This window comes from Penaeus monodon, chromosome 18, assembly GCF_015228065.2.
Source record: "Penaeus monodon isolate SGIC_2016 chromosome 18, NSTDA_Pmon_1, whole genome shotgun sequence".
In the NCBI taxonomy this organism is placed as follows: domain Eukaryota; kingdom Metazoa; phylum Arthropoda; class Malacostraca; order Decapoda; family Penaeidae; genus Penaeus; species Penaeus monodon.
The window spans coordinates 2,158,056-2,158,448 of NC_051403.1; positions in this window are offsets into that span (position 1 = coordinate 2,158,056).

A 393-nucleotide genomic window follows, 5' to 3' on the forward strand; every position below is an offset into this window, starting at 1 on the left:
ATTATCATAGTCCTCTATAGAACCCCTTGCGGGTTTAAGCCCCTCCCCTTTCCCCCCTTTCCCCCCTCGGGAGATGAAAGGTAGGTTCGGTGGGTCCCGTTTTTTTATTATTTTTTTTTTGGTTTGAAAATTCCCCAAAAAGGAAACCAAATTTTAAAAAGGCGGATAAAAAGGGGTTAAGTTAAAATGAAAAAACTAAAATTTATAATAGGGGATACGAAAAACACAAAAAGAGGAATGTAAAACATAGGAGGGAACGATTAAAATTTAAAAGGAACTTGGAAACAAATTTTTTTCCCTTTCTTTTTTTCTTTTTTTTTTTCCCCTGCTATTGTTTATAAATGGGTTTTAGCCCCTTTTATGAAGCCTTTGAAAATTTAAAGGAAAGGTCAG